Consider the following 17,020-nt stretch of genomic DNA (forward strand, 5'->3'; position numbering starts at 1 on the left):
CAATACACCTGTTGCTTGTCAGTTCCAGACGCTGGATAATGTTTATGAAAGTAGAGGAGTTCCGCAGCACTTGGTTCATTCATCTCACACTGTAGGCAAACATTCTGAATTCCTGTTAGGATAATGTGCAACTCCACAAGGGTTATATACTCAATCAAATGCCTCTTTGGTCTCACATATGTGGGTCAAACCATGCAAAAAATTCAGTTGCCATTTAATGAACAAATGACATGAATCCATGTTATGGAGGAGGTAGAAGAAATGTGGAAATTCTATAAAAGCAATCTTGGGCTAAACGTTGCCTAATAGCTTCAGTAGGGGCTTTGGCATTGACCAGACCAGGGGCTGTTCATGTTAGGTATGTTTTACAAATCCTTTCAGAGTCCTGTATTTTAGTGAAATTCAAAAAAGAACAATTTCCCAAACAAAAATATATTATCAGACTGTTGCAAAGATATGATTAAGAATATCTAAGGGTTTAAATGATATATTTTTTAATAATATCAAATGGGCATAGTTATTTTTTGTTACACCCTGATGTTTGTACAGCAAAGTCCCTGTTACCCAGAATTCAACTAACCAAAAGTCTCAAGCAATGGCACCTGAGGCTGCGTGAGACTTGACTTAAAGTAGCACAGACAAGTTTCCATTAGATGACCCATAGTAGTAGGTCTGCGCTGGGCCGGCGGTGCGCGTCTTTGATCGCGCGCCTGTTGCCAGGCACTCTCTGTGCACAAGCGTGACGTCACTCATGATTTCACGCACATGCGCAGAAAGTGCCTGGCAACAGGCACGCAATCAAGGACGTGCACCGCCGGCCCAGCGCAGCCATACTACTACAGGTCATAGCGACCCGGAAGTAGTACAGGGTGAGGGGTTCACCAGTGAACGGTTCGCAAACCGTTCGCCGACAACTCTAGTTTCCAGCCCTGGTTGTTGGAAAATCATTTAAAAAAAACTTGGATTCCAAGGCTCCCGCAAGGCTTCCCCACCTCTCCTAACCTCTCAGAAGCTTTGGAGAACCGTTTTTTTTTGTGCAAAAATCTCCTGGGATGGGATTACCATGCCAGATCCCCCCCCCATCCTCAGCTACAGCTCTAAGTTGAGGCCCAGGCTTCAGTCTCATAACTACTAGGCCACAGTTTGTTTTTGTTTTTTGCCAGCATCTTCCTTGTTCCCTGCAGACTGTTTGCAGGCACCAGGATTGTGCACAGAGGCCACCAGGCAGGACAGAGCCCACCTGAAGGACACAGGCCAATAGCAGATAGAGGGCGTCCATGCAAAAAGGGCATCGGGAAAAAAGGGCGCGTGGTTTAAACGATAAGCGGTAATAGTGTTTATAAAAATATTGTGTTGTATTTCGTTTACAATAATGTTTTACAAATTAAAAAACATTTAATAATGTGTATGAAATTTCAAATTGTGAAAATGATAATATCCCCTGTTTTTGAAGCTTATAATTACGTTTGTTAGAAAAGGATAAAATATGCATAATCGTTATAATTGTATAATATTGTGTATAACCTTCATTTATCATTTCTTCGTGTAATAAAATATGAAAATGTTGTTTATAACGATGAAAAAGAAAATATAAGTACGTTCGTAATAACTGTTGTAAAACATTAGTAAATATTACTAACATTTTACTACAACTAAACCTAACCCTATACTCACACCGAGCCCTCCCTCTACCTATCCCTAACCCTTAGACCCCCCTGGTGGTGCCTAACCCTAAATCCCCCCAGGTGGTGCCTAACCCTAATACCCCCCGGGTCTGGTGGTGCCTAACCTTAAATCCCCCCTGGTGATGCATATCCCTAAGTCCCCCCTGGTGGTGCCTAACCCTAAGACCCCCCTGGTGGTGCCTAACCCTAAATTTCCCCTGGTGGTGCCTAACCCTAAGACCCTTCCTGGTGGTGCCTAACACTAAATCTCCCCTGGTGGTGCCTAACACTAAGACCCCCCTAGTGGTGCCTAACCCTAAATCCCCCCGGTGATGCCTAACCCTAAAACCCCCCTTAGTGATCGCTTTATTGTGTGGATAATAATGTTTTACAAACAGAAAGGGATAACATTTTAAATAACGTTTTAGTTAAATACGATAGATATGTTCAGTATTTTTGTAAAGGTTATTCGTCACGGGCGCATTTTGTAAACTTAAATCATCACAAGCGCAGTTTGAAAACGTTAATAATATCCCGTCGCCATTTGAAAACGTTAATAATCTCCAGGCGCCCTTTTTTCCTGTTCGGCGCCCATCAAACGATATTTATTACGGGAGTGAATGGCGGCGCCCTTTTTGTCCACTTGCCTCATGTGCCCAAATTTCCTGCTTGCGATAGAGAACAGAGGCCACAGGCACCAGAACAGAGAGGTGAGACCACCAGCAGGAAACAGCCCACAAGCAGACACAGGCTACCAGCAGGGCAGACTGGTGAGGCCACCAGCAGCACATACTGTAGGTTACCAGCAGGACAAAGGCCACCAGCAGTTGCAGACCACCAGCAGGACACAGCCCACTAGCAGACACAGGCCACCAGCAGACAAAGGCCACCAGCAGACACAGGCCACAAGCAGGGCAGACTGATGAGGCCACCAGCAGCACTTAGGTCACCAGCAGGACAGAAGCCACCAGCAGACACAGCCACACAGGCCACTAGCAGACACAGACCACCAGCAGGACACAGCCCATGAGCAGACACAGGCCACCAGCAGAAACAGGTCATCAGCAGGACAGACTGGTGGGGCCACCAGTAGCACATAGGTCACCAGCAGGACAGAGGCCACCAGCAGACACAGTCACACAGGCCACCAGCAGGACCCAGCCCACTAGCAGACACAGGCCGCGTGCACACACAGGCCACCAGCATACACAGGCCACCAGCAGGGCAGACCGATGAGGCCACCAGCAGCACATAGGTCACCAGTAGGAAAGACCGGTAAGGCCGCCAGCAGGACAGAGGCCGCCAGCAGGACAGAGGCCGCCAGGTGAGGCTGCCAGCAGGACAGAGGCCAGCAGGCGAGGCCACCAGCAGACATAGGCCACCAGCCACTGCATTTTAACATAAATACAAAGTTTATGTTATGTATATAGAGTGGGGTATAGTACAGTATCAGCTAGGTCTATTTTTATCATTGAATCTCAACTAACCAGAAAGCACACTTATGCGGCATCAGCCAATACCCTTGGGTCCCGGCCAATGGGGACTTTGCTGTTTTCTCCTTTAATTGTAAAAGGAAATTCACTTTAAAAAAAAACAGATGTGGAGGTCTTTTTTAAAACCAGACCCTTTATTAATAGAGCCCAAAGACTCAGTGGGCCCTATCACTATTCTTAAGTAGAGAACATACACCTAAAATGCTAAGTTCTGTATGCTTTTCATAAATACATCTCTTCAGTCTTTCATATTCTGCATTGCTAGCTTTTTTAGTCATCAGATTGCTTTTATAATTTTTATTATAAGATGACAAAAATCGAAACTGTGTAATTTTGACTTCAAGTTAAAAATGTCCTTTCTATTTTTTGCAGAATTACTTAAAAAATACTGCTAATTGCTGGGAGTATAACAATAAGTGATGTATAAATCAGCGGCAGTTTGATTAGTTGTCTAAGTTGATCATTATGTCAGTGCTGTCATGAGCAAGAAAGAATTCTGTTTCAGTCTATGGTTATCTACAGTTTTCATTTGCTGATTTGCTTCATTCATCAGACAGTTATTATATCACTTGAATGAATGCCATTCTCCAAAGAGACTTTTGTTCCAGTTACTAACAATACTGTTCTCTGCTGCAATGGTTAGTTTTACAACTGAGAATAAATCACAGGCGAGATGTATGACCCTGTTATAAACATATCCTGACTATTAAACCAACATCAGAGTCCACAAATGATCTGCACTATGTGGCCTGAATATATTTTAAAACTGGAAAACATATGTGATGTTATACTTTTCTATGTTTAACATTTAACTCGCTAGAGAAAAAACTCCAAATTTTGACAGTAAATTTTTTACCACTTCTACGTTCTGGTGAGATTCACTGGAGGCCCATACGTTGCCTTATATGCCCTTGCAGTTTGCCCATTGCCTTTTTCCTAACTTATGAACAGTTGTGATAGATTATGGATTCAAAGCAACACACTAAAATGGGGTGTGGAGTCAAAATACAAAATAAACCCGATGATGATGACATCCACTCTCAAGTAAAGAATGGTGGCTCTTAACACTGTAACCCTGAGTGAGGGCCCTTTCACACTAGGTGCTGTGCCATCTGTTCTGACGGACCACACATAGGATGTGACAAGCAAGATAACGAGTCTATTGACTTTCATGTTGCTGTTCACATTAGTTAAAGCTTTCCAGATCCTGGAACACTTAATCGCACTGCGCAAGTGATTACCCATCGGGTGAATTAGAACTACTGGTACCCGTCAGAGCACAACTTCCAGCTGTCATGCCGTGCGACGTAACACGTGAATGAAATCGGGTTAGTGCACGCATTAGGTAGTGGCAAAGAAGCCTAAGCATTGTAATGGCCTTCAGCTAAGCCCCATTTTGTTTTTGCGATTAGTGACAAACATACTGTGCACAGCTTTTATACTGTATATAAAGTGCCTACTACAATAGTTAGGAAAATAGCAATAATATATAATAAGAGGCTTATTTATAATTAATCTAATTTGTAAATTCCCACAATATTTACTTTATGTGATTCTAAGCATTTTGAATAATCAGCTTAGAGACAAAGCTCTAGTGCTTCTTTGCAATAAAGTACCAGTAAACCTCTTCACCAGCTACAAGTTGGCAGAATGAAAGTTTGTAGCTGTTTTTTACTGACACTCTTCAATGAACAATATCACAAGCAATTGATATATTGTTCATGTTCACTGAACAAAAACACTGTTTCTATTTCTCCTTTTTCTGCTACAGATGTCCCTAGGACACCATGGCAAATCTCCCTGCACTGCAACTTAGGAGATGTTTTCAGTAATGGCTGACCTCAGTTCCTATGACAACTCTTCCTGTTCTGATGTGGGTAGTACTTTTCTGGGACTCCCACCCACACATTATTGGTTATGCAGATAATCTGAAACCCAGAAGGGAGGAGTAGTGTTGGGCGAACAGTGTTCGCCACTGTTCGGGTTCTGCAGAACATCACCCTGTTCGGGTGATGTTCGAGTTCGGCCGAACACCTGACGGTGCTCGGCCAAACCGTTCAGCCACATGGCCGAACTAAGAGCGCATGGCCGAACGTTCCCCGAACGTTCGGCTAGCACTGTGATTGGCCGAACGGGTCACGTGGTTCGGGCCCGAACGCGCTCTGATTGGCCGAACGGTCACGTGGTTCGGGTAAATAAATACCCGAACCACGTCATATCTCCGCCATTTGTCTGTGGGTTTAGCTTTGGGTAGGCAGGCAGGGTAGTTCGCTCTCCAGCCACGCTAGCCAGGGTCCCCCCCAGTCATTGTGTGTCGCTGCTGGGAACAGTAGTACACCGCTCACTCAGCCACACTATATATAGCATTGTTTACTGCCACTGTGTACCTCGCTCAGCCACGCTATATATATAGCATTGTGTTTTCTGACACTCTGTGTACACGGCTTAGCCTGACTAATATAGCATTGTGTGTACTGCCACTGTGCACCTCGCTCAGCCACGCTATATATAGCATTGTGTGTACTGCCACTGTGCACCTCGCTCAGCCACGCTATATATAGCATTGTGTGTACTGCCACTGTGCACCTCGCTCAGCCACGCTATATATATAGCATTGTGTTTTCTGACACTCTGTGTACACGGCTTAGCCTGACTAATATAGCATTGTGTGTACTGCCACTGTGCACCTCGCTCAGCCACGCTATATATAGCATTGTGTGTACTGCCACTGTGCACCTCGCTCAGCCACGCTATATATAGCATTGTGTGTACTGCCACTGTGCACCTCGCTCAGCCACGCTATATATAGCATTGTGTGTACTGCCACTGTGCACCTCGCTCAGCCACGCTATATATATAGCATTGTGTTTTCTGACACTCTGTGTACACGGCTTAGCCTGACTAATATAGCATTGTGTGTACTGCCACTGTGCACCTCGCTCAGCCACGCTATATATAGCATTGTGTGTACTGCCACTGTGCACCTCGCTCAGCCACGCTATATATAGCATTGTGTGTACTGCCACTGTGCACCTCGCTCAGCCACGCTATATATAGCATTGTGTTTTCTGACACTCTGTGTACACGGCTTAGCCTGGCTATATAGCATTGTGTGTACTGCCACTGTGCACCTCGCTCAGCCACGCTATATATAGCATTGTGTTTTCTGACACTCTGTGTACACGGCTTAGCCTGACTATATAGCATTGTGTGTACTGCCACTGTGTACCTCGCTCAGCCACGCTATATATAGCATTGTGTTTACTGCCACTCTGTGTACACGGCTCAGCCAGACTATATAGCATTGTGTGTACTGCCACTCTGTGTACACCGCTCAGCCAGACTATATAGCATTGTGTGTACTGCCACTCTGTGTACACGGCTCAGCCAGACTATATAGCATTGTGTGTACTGCCACTCTGTGTACACCGCTCAGCCAGACTATATAGCATTGCGTACTCTGCCAGTCAGTGTGTATATTGCTGGGATCAGTAATACTCCACTCACCGCCAACCACTATATGAGCTCACCATGAGTTCCTCAGAGACCTCCGCTGTGAGCAGCACTCCCAACAACAGCAACAGCCAACGCCCCACGCAAGCTATGACATCCACTACAGCAGCCAGTGGTCAGCAGCAGCCCTCTCCGGAGGAGAATGTTGTGTCCATCGGTCCGTCGCCAGAACGATTAATGAGGGCTGCCATTGAGGAGATGATGGGGCCTGATGTGGAGGAGGAGGTCGGGCTCAGGCCAGCATCCCAAGTTAATGTTGAGGACGATGAGGGGTCTGTGTCTGGGGATGTTGGGGTGGCAGAGGTGGTGGGTGGGTCAGACTCAGGAGAAGAGTTGTATGATGAGGATGATGATCGGGACCATCTGTATGTGCCTCAGAGTCCGACCCCGGAAAACATGTTGTATCGTGTGTTTAGGTACTAAAATCTGCGTTCCCACTTCCCAGTACTGCCTGCAGTGCCCGGGTCCACGGATCCATATAATTTTTTGGGCAGCACTATCAAACTGTGGTACTATGAGTGAGTTGCCATGGTCCTTCTGTGCTGCCTGTCACACTCACCGTCTGTCTGCAGATGGATTGTTCAACACAGCTACGCCATCTGACATGTAGTCCTGGACCTTGACCATCTTCTCTAGGCGATTGGTGTTGGAGGACGTGGAACTGCCCGATTGCTGTTCTGTGGGCTGCTGCATGGGTGTCAGAAAATGTTCCCACTCCAAGGACACTGCCAATACCATTCCCTTTTGGGCACTAGCAGCAGCTTGTGTTCTTTGCTGCCCTCCTGGTCCTCCTGGGTTTGCTGAAGTCAGTCTGTCGGCGTACAACTGGCTAGAGAAGGAGGAGGATGTCAATCTCCTCTCTAAAGTCTCCATCCTCAAGGGCCTGCTGGAATTGTTCCATTTTTGACCTGTCTGACACTTTCTTCAATCAGTTTTTTAACATTGTGTTTGTATAAACTGGGTATAAACCCAGTAATTGGTGTTGTCCAGATTCCAGAATAATGAATAATAATGAATAGTGAATAATGCGCGGGCCGCGTTCAATGCAGTCTAGCATGAATTGAGCCATGTGTGCCAGAGAGTCCTGCCAGACTCCTCTATCTTCATGTTCTTGTAAGCGTTGTGATTGTTGTGATGCACCATATTCGTCACCAGCATCACTTTCTTCCTCTTCTGCTGTCCTTTCCCGCTAAATTGTGGAAGTCCAACGTGCACCGCTCTGTCCCTCGGCAGTGGGGGCATCCAATTCCTGCTCCAACTCCAGCTGTTCCTCGTCCTGTTCTTTGTCATAGCTGGGACCAGCGTTTCCTGAGGCAGGTTGCCTGATGTTGGTATCATCACGCTGATCGTTTTCATCTTCAGAATCCCCCACTTGCATCATGCCAGCGGTTTCCATCTTCAACATTGATTTCTTCAGTAAACACAGCAGTGGTATTGTAATGCTGACTGTAGAGTTGTCACTGCTCAGTCACGCAACGTGGATTGCTCAAAATTTTGGAGGACTTGGCAGAGATCCAACATGGTGGCCCAATCAGATCCACAGAAGCTTGGTAGCTACTAGCTGCTGGAATGCGCCTCGGCACTGCGCAAAAGCGTGCTAGCATGTGCAGCGTAGAATTCCAGCGCGTAGGCAGGGACATCACCCAGCGAGCGATGGTGCGCTAGATTGAAGCGCTCCTGCATCTCTTGGTGAGTCCTTCAGAAGCGGTACTGGACTTTTAACAATGTTTTTTTTTTTCCTTCAACAGAAGATCTGCCACGTTGGAGTGAGGAGGACGCCGCCGACCCCGACACCAAGCTGAACCCCGGCGAACTCCAAGCAGAGGATCTTCAGGAACCCTCAAGGCTTTGAGCAAGCTGAGGAGGATCAGCAGTCCCGACGAGACCTCTCCTCATATGCGACTGAGTGCAGTGGAGCTCCCCAGAACAACCTCTCAGTTGTCACTTTGTCACTGGTCACTTTGTCACTTTGTCACTTTGTCATTTTGTCACTTTGTCAGTTGTCACTTTGTCACTGGTCACTTTGTCACTTGTCACTTTGTCATTTTGTCACTTCTCACTTGTCACTTCTCACTTTGTCACTTGTCACTTTGTCATTTTGTCACTTGTCACTTTGTCACTTGTCACTTCTCACTTTGTCACTTGTCACTTTGTCATTTTGTCACTTGTCACTTGTCACTTTGTCATTTTGTCACTTTGTCATTTTGTCACTTTGTCACTTTGTCACTGGTCACTTTGTCACTTGGTCACTTGTCCAGATGATCTCGGTACACCTCCTGAGATTCAAATTCCTGCACACATTGCTCTGGGATTTGGGTGTGATGAATGATGCATCTAACTGGCCACCGGAGGCAATTAAGGCCTTCAAAACATTGAAAGCAGCTTTCTGTTCCGCCCCCATTTTGCGTCATGTTGAGTTGTTGACGTCATGTTCATCCTCGGCCTCGCCTTGCATTTCAGTGCGAGGTGCATTTTCCACAGAAAAAGGTTGTGAATCCGGGCACAACATTTGTGGCTGTTCCATTGACCTTTCACAGGTAGAAGATTGTGGGGGTGGGAATAGCTCCTCCGAATAGCCCATTGTGTCCTGAAAACTACTCATTGCATTGCTTTGCGCACACATTTTTTTGTCCTCATGCAAGGCCTGAGTTGCACCTGAAAGCGTGGCCTTCTCCTCCTGCGCCTCCTCCTGTTCCATCACGTCTGCTGCTGCTGGGTTAGCGTTGACGCCCGGTCCCTGTTTATTGAACCTCTTATCTTTATTACATTTATGACTGCATGGCGGTAAAAAGCATGCTATCCGCACGCTTCTTGTCCTCATGCAAGGCCTGGGTTGTTGTGTCTCAAAAAGCATGGCCTTCTCCTCCTGCGCCTGCTCCTGTTCCATCACGTGTGCTGCTGCTGCTGGGTTACCGTTAGCGGTCCCTTTTCCTGGAACCTCTTCTCTGTATTACATTTATGACTGCATGGCGACAAAAAGCATGTTACCTGTCCAAAGAAACATGACATTTTCCACATTTAAAAGACAGTTTTTCCTTTGAAACTTTACAATCAATTTTCTCAAAAACTATAAGCTCTTTTTCAAATATTTTTTTTCCTCTTGTACCCACTCCCAAGGTGCACATACCCTTCTAATTTGGGGTATGTAGCATGTAAGGAAGCTTTACAAAGCACGAAAGTTCGGGTCCCCATTGACTTCCATTATGTTCGAAGTTCGGGTCGAACACCCGAACATCGCGGCCATGTTTGGCCTGTTCGGCCCGAACCCGAACATCTAGATGTTCGCCCAACACTAGGGAGGAGAGTACTGGAGTCAGTTACACATTATGCAGAGCAACACTTTTATTTCATACTAGGCTACCTAAGCCCATTCAAAAACAGGCTCTAGGTAGTGATTTAACCACGCCCGCCCGCCGCCCACGTGCCCGCTGCACGCCCGGCGCACGCACACACGCCCGCCCTGCTCCCTGGCCCAACCTCCCGTCCCAACGGCTGTCTGTACTGCGTACATGCGCAGTACAAAAAAACTTTGGATGGACAGACAGACAGGGAAAGTGGATGATGCAGGGACAGTTAGGTTTTATTGTATAGGATTTGCTAGCAGAACAAACAAATAAACAAAAGCAGTGGCCTGGCTGAGCTTCTGCCTTAAGGGGCCCATACACTGGTCGATTTCAGCCATCGATCGATCCATTGATTCTATAGAATCGATCGAACAGAAATCGATTTTTTCAAATACGCAAATCGATCGATTTGCGACCGATTTCAATCAATTTTGATCGATTTGATCTATCTGACACGATGGAAAATCTAGGTCGATCTGCTGCTGGCAGCAGATCGAGGGCCCATAGAGTTGCATTGGATCTAATGGTGCATGAATGCATTTAGATTGACTTTCAATAGATTTCCAATAGATTTAATTCTGAAATCTATTGTAAATCTGTTCCTAGTGTGTAGCACACATCAGATATTCCTGTCAAATTCGACTTGACAGGCATCTGAGAAAAATCTATCTGATTGTCGAATCTGCTGCAAATCTATAAGTGTATGGCCACCTTTACTCACTGCACTCACTGCAATTCCCTGACTAACTAGAGTAGATAAGCGAGCTTACTCACTATGAACCTGTTAGGACTAGGGTTGCAGCGGTATACCGCGGTAATCATACCATGCTCCTGACTCCAGGAGCATGCTAGGATTACCATGCACAATGATATACCGCTGCAACCCTAGTTAGGACCTAATGCAGCACCTATTGTCCACTTGCACAGGTGTACAACCCAGAAATATAATTAGTGACCAGGGAAACCCACCAACTCTTTCCCTGGCCATGTTTTAAGCACCCAAACTGGGTTTTCATCTACACTCAAACATCTCTTGTTTTTCCAGGAGTCTTAATACATAAATTATAAAAGCCTGAGTACTACATATATGCCATCCACTACCTTTTCCTGAATGTAATAGGACCCATTATATAACTTTTCATCACAAAGGATGTTCATGTCCTGGAGTAACTAAGGTTCAAGTACTAGGTTTTTCATCTTACGTATAACTACTAGGTATCGATAAGGCATTGTATAGGTAAATAGAAACAGAAAACAAAAAAGGAGAATTAGCTTATGAGAAAAGATTAGTGCATCAGGGCCAAGCTGAGATAACTCATAAGGAAGGTTTCAGACAGCAGAGCCAATGTCTTTTCTGCAGATGCCCACTGGTTCCGCTTCCGGAACGACAAGATATCTACATATTTTGGTTTCCGACACATTGTTAGATATAAGTAATGATGTAATACAGAGTTTTTAGGTTTTAGTATTTCAAATAAACTATAGCAAAACATCAAAATGTGAGGTATAGATTTCACGGTAAGTAAGAAAAGTGAAGGTTTATATATGTCAACTTACCAGATCATTTACTCTTTAGAAGTGTCTTTATTAAGAACTTCCTCTGGTTCCATTAGATCATAACATGATTTTTTTTATTTCACAGCCTCAAGAATTGCTGAAGACCAGTGACATTACCCAAGTGCCAGAGGTTAGTAAAGTATTTTACTTTTATGAACTCAACGTTTAAATGATCTGCAGTGTCTCAAAGCGTTTGGGTGCTTCTTTTGGTGAGCTTTGAAAATGCTTAGAATTGTTTTTTTTTTAACTTATGGATTGTTCATATTTTTGTGTTATGTATCCCAAACCGTTTTGGTCAAAGTAAAGTCGAACAGGCACATTATAGCACAAATATAAATAAGTCAAATAATGTAATTTTAAGGTTACCTTACATAAAAGTTGCTATTGTCTCTTACTTGACATTGGTCTATTATTTGGGCTAGGTATAACATATGTAAAATATAAACACAGTCCATTTTTTAATTTTGACATTTTTGTGAATGCTGATGGACATATAAAAACATAACTCTGTATAATCTAAGTAAGATAATGATTTAAAATTGAGCAGTTGGAAAATGTGCAGACTGTATGCCATACGGTATAATACGTAAATGTTAAAAGCATTCGCGAACAAAATGCTGTAAAGGAAAGATGCATTCAAAATAATGAAATTAATTATTTTTTATTTTTTTTAATTAAGAACCAACAATGTGCATAAACAGTAGAAAAACAAGTAAATCAAGCCAATATTTGGTGTGATCAGACATTTGTTTGTGGGGAAATTAGAAATTGGTGGGAAATTAGTTTTTCTAAGTAGACTTGCACACAGTTTTTAAGGAACTCAGTAGGTTGGCTGTTCCAAACATTTAGGGGAACCCACCTCGGCTCCCCTGTGGATTTGGGCTGTCTCAGTTCCTACTTTGTCTTATTGTGATACAAACAAGATTTGAGGAAAAGATCAGGGCTTTGTGGATGTCATACCATCTCTTCATTTTGCTGAAGATAGTTCTTTACAAATCTGGCCGTCTGTTTAGGGTCATTGTCTTGTTGAGTAATGAATTTGGGACCCTCCTGATGACTCCCTGATGATAGTGTATGATGAACAAATATTTACCTAGTGTACATCATGATTTCAGGGAGACTATTAATTCTTTCTGAGCAAATCTCATCACATGCAGAAATGCACATCCAAACATGAAAAAAAAAAAACTCCCCTATGTATCACTGTAGCCTGTACATAAGTATCATGGTAATTCTGTCCAAACAAGATGTTTTTTTACAGCCAAATATTTATAATTTAAAAGCAATATGATCTGTTGCTATTTTGTACACCAATTGATGTGTTTTGATGTCTAGGCAAATAGCTAGACCTTATTTCCGCATCTGAGGTATGTACAATTATATTCTCAATAAGAATCTAATAGCACAGAAACAAATAAACCTTACCAGGGAAAACATCTTATTAACTAAAGTAAATTTTTATATTTTTCTTACTTCTAGAAAAACGACTTCTGTTACATCTCTCTTTATTATTCTATAAGAAGAAAGGTTATTGTGGTTTGAGAAAATCCTGTTTAATGGTTGAATTGTGGCTGCACATTGTATCTTTATAATGCAATTTATTCAGCATTCATCTGATGTTGCTTATTTAGAATTTATTGCTAAAATCAGTTTTCTTTTATTCTATAGAAAAAAAAATCATTGAAAACTTGTTGTGCTAACAGACACACTGTCTTCTTGGAAACTCCTGGCTTTTTTGTGTGTTCAGGTGGCAATACGCACTCGAGGATAGCTGATATTGATAGCATGATCCATCTAACCTCAAGGCCTGAATCTAGCCAACTGATACATGAATAGGGACTGCCAGAAATGCTGATTTTCGATTTTACGAAAATTCCAATTTTTACTACTGATTCCATGGATTTCCATTTTCCAATTTCTGATTTTAAATTTCCGAGAGATCTCTATTTTGGTAATTTTTTTTTGTATTCTCTGATTGGTCCAAATCTTCCACGTTCTGTTATTGGGCTAATATCACAGAGTTCGAAAATGAGCATTCCTACACATAAACATGATCACTTAACTTAGCTGACTATTTACATCTATGTAGTACATGAAAAAGGAGAAAAGGAACAAATATAGATATTAAAGAAGAAGAAGATATTGCTTATTTCAAAGTATAATAGTGAATGAGCTATGAATTCAAGTTAATCTAAATGATCCTATTCTTTACATTATGCCACGCTAGGTTGTTTCCTGATCTTGCTATAAATGAATGTATTAATAGATATATGCTATTCTCACACTGTGCAATTCATATACATATTGCCTTGCAACATTTGTGGGCACGTGCGGTTATGTGGCACAGTTCAAGCATCTACAATGTTACAAATCCACCAACACACCACAAGTGCAGTGTGTATTGTTCAAATGAACGGTTTTCTCCTATGCCTGCATTTTAGGAGTAACACAATGAGTGGACCTGACATCTCTACTAGTGATGAGCACAACTTTCGCATAGACGTAATTTTGCATTGAAATGTTGCCATTATCATGCGAAAAGTAACTTTGGCCTCAATTCACGGAGCATTATCAAACATTTATCAAACACTTTATCAAACGTTTGATAATTTACCTCATGGGTAAAATCTCATTTTGAATTCACTAAGGTGTTATATATTTGTTGAACGTTTTATCGGTAAAACATTCGATAAATATATAACACCTTAGTGAATTTAAAATGAGATTTTACCCATGAGGTAAATTATCAAACGTTTGAAAAAGTGTTTGATAAACGTTTGATAATGCTCCGTGAATTGAGGCCTCTGTCTGTAATTGTAATCATGCATAATTTTGTGTAATTTTTGTGTAATTTCATGCTGAATTTAGCAGTGAATAGCAAAATTCCTATACATGATATTCTCACCAAAATTGCTCCATACGTTAAGGAGAATACTGGTTACAAGCCACACTTTTTTTTTTTTTTTTCTTGCAGAAAAGCCCTTGTAGTTTTTGAGAAAATAAATTTTAAAATGCAAAGGAAAATGTTTTTTAAAGTCAGAAAAATTACAATTTAAAAATCATTCTTCCTTTGCTTTTTAAAATCGATTTGATTTTCTCCCAAAAATTTTAACTTGTACCCAGTATTCTCCTTATTATATGTAGTACTAGTAGACCTAAGCCCGTTTAAAAACGGGCTCTAGGTCTGTGTTTCTGGGCACGTGCGCGCCCGTCACGCGTGCGCCCGCCTCCCGCCGCCGCGTGCGACCACCGCTCGCTTACCCACTGCACATCCGACCGCCCGCTCACACGCCGCCTCTGGGTCCGTGCTGCGCACATGCGCAGTAACAAAGAGCATGGACAACGCGACGCAGAGACAGGAGGGACACGCAGGGACATGGATTTTATATGCGAAAATGACACAAAATTTAAACAAAATCATGAATGATTACACACAGTGAATTGAATTTAAAAATAGTAATTACATATGGACGTAATTGCGTAATCGTAATTCACTGATTACAATCATCACTAATCTCTACACACTGTTTGTAAGCTGAAACTCCTCTAGTTATTCTCGGACTGAGCTTATATTAATGAAATCTGGCTCAAAGAAAGTATTGTGGTGTTAACTAAAACACGGTTTTAAACAAATGTGATTTTTTTTCTATCACCATGTAAATAGCCATTAAGCCCTATACACACGCTCAACAGCTGTCTTTTATGTAGCACAATTGTTGAACAACTTTTTTTGCGAAACAAGTTGAAACAGCTAAACAAAGTATTTTGCTATTCTTGAAAAAGCTGATAAGACTGATACGAAGTCAATCCAACTGTGGGATTGACTTCTTATCAGTCTTATCAGTTTTTTGAACAATAGCAAAATACTTTTTTTTTAGCTGTTTAAACTTTTTTCACAACAAAAGTTGTTCAACAATTGTGCTGCATAAAAGGCCGCTGTTGAGCATGTGTATAGGGCTTAAGACACCACAAGCTTGATTCAGTAAACTTTTTTTTTTTTTTTTTTACAGTTTTCTCTCAATAGTTTTCTCATCTTACCCTAAAAAAATAAATTTTCAGTTCCCAACAATGCAAACACTGCTAAAAATAGTAAGAAAAGTAATACCATTTTTTGTTAATTTGAAACAGCTTATTTTGATCAATGTTTTGCTTGGTAAGGTCCATTTCAGCCCGCGGGTATTTTTCACCTTATGCACAGAGCAATTTTCACCTCCCATTCATTCACCAATAACTTTATCACTAATTATCACAAATAATTGATCTATATCTTGTTTTTTCGCCACCAATTAGGCTTTCTTTGGGTGGTACATTTTGCTAATAATAATTTTTTTCTAAAGCATTTTAACAGTAATGTTAAGAAAAAATTTTTAAAAAATCATTATTTCTTAGTTTTCATCCATTATAGCTTTAAAATAATACATGCTACCATAATTAAAACCTATTTATTTTATTTGACTATTTGTCCCGGTTATTACATGTAATGATTGGTGTCAGCTAACAGATTTTCTGATTATTGGTGATCTGCAGTATCACCAATAATGCTAGTATAGCCAGATACAAGACCACCAATGTGAGATAGTGTTTGGTGTAACAGTAATTACAACAGTTAGGATGAGCGGGTTCACCCGAGGAGCGGGTGACCCAGACAGTACTGCATCCGGTGCTCACTATTGGGCAGGTGGCAAAAGCTGACTGGGCCTCTGCCGACCAGTGACACGTGTCAGCCCCCTTTTTAGTAAGACTGGTGAGGGGTGACAATACAGATGAGAAGCCCTTGATGAACTTCCTGTAGTAGTTGGCAAAGCCAAGAAATGTTTGGAGTGCCTTCAATCCCACAGGTTGAGGCCACTCCAAAACAGCAGAGACCTTTGCGGGATCCATCGAGAGACCAGAAGTGGAAATAATATACCCCAAGAATGGCACCTCCGTGACCTCGAAGAGGCACTTTTCCAACTTCGCATACAGTGAATTCTGTCTTAATTTCCGTAGAACAAATTTAACATGCTTTCAATGCTCTTTCACATTACAAGAGAAAATTAGTATGTCATCAAGATATACAAGCACGAATTTTTCCAAAACCTCCCTGAAAACCTCATTGATTAATTCCTGGAAAACGGCCGGGGCGTTACATAACCCGAAGGGCATAACCAAATACTCGTAATGCCCGTCGGGCTTGTTAAACGCTGTCTTCCATTCGTCACCGTCTCTGATGCGTACCAGGTTGTATGCCCCTCGCAGGTCTAATTTGGAGAAAATACTGGCATTGGTCACCTGCGTGAACAAATCATCTATCAAAGGCAACGGGTAACGATTTTTCACTGTGATCTTATTTAGACCTCTGTAGTCAATACAGGGTCTAAGCCCTCCGTCCTTCTTCTTCACAAAAAATAACCCAGCCCCAGCTGGCGACCGGGAAGGACGGATGAAGCCCTTGGCCAAATTTTCCTTA

The 17,020-nt window shown here is 42.5% G+C and overlaps 1 protein-coding gene and 1 long non-coding RNA gene across 6 annotated transcripts in view; one reads left to right on the forward strand and one right to left on the reverse strand.

The window, feature by feature from the left end:
- The window catches only part of LOC137518602 (poly(rC)-binding protein 3-like), a 1,088,021-nt gene that overhangs the window by 643,758 nt on the left and 427,243 nt on the right, over nt 1-17,020 (forward strand). For all 5 annotated transcript variants that reach the window (XM_068236676.1, XM_068236680.1, XM_068236679.1 and 2 more), the window contains one exon: nt 11,657-11,701. The gene's annotated coding sequence lies outside the window, so the exon portion shown is untranslated. The remainder of the gene's footprint in view (nt 1-11,656; nt 11,702-17,020) is intronic.
- The window catches only part of LOC137518604 (uncharacterized), a 98,672-nt gene that overhangs the window by 19,296 nt on the left and 62,356 nt on the right, over nt 1-17,020 (reverse strand). The window lies entirely within an intron of this gene.

This window comes from Hyperolius riggenbachi, chromosome 5 (genome assembly GCF_040937935.1).
Source record: "Hyperolius riggenbachi isolate aHypRig1 chromosome 5, aHypRig1.pri, whole genome shotgun sequence".
In the NCBI taxonomy this organism is placed as follows: Eukaryota; Metazoa; Chordata; class Amphibia; order Anura; family Hyperoliidae; genus Hyperolius; species Hyperolius riggenbachi.